This window comes from Orycteropus afer, unplaced genomic scaffold (genome assembly GCF_000298275.1).
Source record: "Orycteropus afer afer isolate SDZICR_OR568_19922 unplaced genomic scaffold, OryAfe1.0 scaffold00248, whole genome shotgun sequence".
Taxonomy (NCBI): domain Eukaryota; kingdom Metazoa; phylum Chordata; class Mammalia; order Tubulidentata; family Orycteropodidae; genus Orycteropus; species Orycteropus afer.
The window spans coordinates 5009470-5010666 of record NW_006921835.1 but is presented as its reverse complement, the minus strand read 5'-3'; positions in this window follow the sequence as shown (position 1 = coordinate 5010666).

The window sequence follows — 1197 nt, the reverse complement described above, 5'->3', positions numbered from 1 at the left end:
TCTTTCCTTTCCATATAAAGTTAGTGATTGTTTTCTCCATATCCTTGAAGAATGCTGATGGAATCTGGATTGGGATTGCATTGAATGTATAGATTGCTTTTGGTAGTATTGACGTTTTCACAATGTTCAATCTTCCTATCTATGAGCATGGTATGTTCTTCCATTTATTTAGATCACTTATGATTGCTTGGAGTAGTGATTTGTAGTTTTCTTTGTACAGGTCTTTTGTGTCCCTAGTGAGATTTATTTCCAAATATTTTATTTTATTTTTTGTGTTGTTGTTGTTGTTGTTATGTGCTGTCGAGTTGGACCTGACTCCTAGCAACCCCTCCTTGGGTTTCTGAAGCAGTATCACTACGGAAGTAGATTGCCCCATCTTCCTTCTGAGGAGGGCTGGTGGGTTTTTGAACCGCCAGTCTTCTGGTTAGCAGTCAATTTTATTTTTTTATTTTTGGTAGCTATTGTAAATTGTATTGATTTCCTTATTTCCTTTTCAGCAATCTCTTTGCTGATATAGAGGAATCCAACTCTATGTTGACCTTGTATCCCGCATCCATGTTAAATCTCTCAATTAGTTCCAGTAGTTTCTTGACTGAGTCTCTTGGGTTTTCTATGTATAGGATCATATTATCAGCAAATGGAGATAGTTTTACTTCTTCTTACCAATTTGGATGCCTTTGATTTCCCTTTCTTGCCTTATGGCCCTGGCTAGGACTTCCAATACAATGTTGAACAGAAGTGGTGATAGAGGGCATCCTTGTTTTGTTCCTGTTCACAAGGGGAATAGTTTCAGTCTCTCTCCATTGAGAATAATGTTGGCTGTTGATTTTGTATATATGACTTTTATTATGTTGAGGAATTTCCCTTCTATTCCTATTTTGCTGAGAGTTTTGATCAAAAATGGGTGTTGGATTTTATCAAATGCCTTTTCTGCATCAACTGGTATGATCATGTTGTTCTTGTCCTTTGTTTTGATTATGTGATGGATGATATTGATTGTTTTTCTAATGTTGAACCATCCTTTCATTGCATACCTGGCATGAACCCCACTGGACCATAATGTACTACTTTTTTTGATAAATTGTTGGAGGCTATTGGCTAGGATTTTGTTGAAGATTTTTTGCATCTATATTCATGAGGGATATTAGTCTGTAGTTTTCCTTTTGAGTGATATCTTTGCCTGGTTTTGGTATCAAG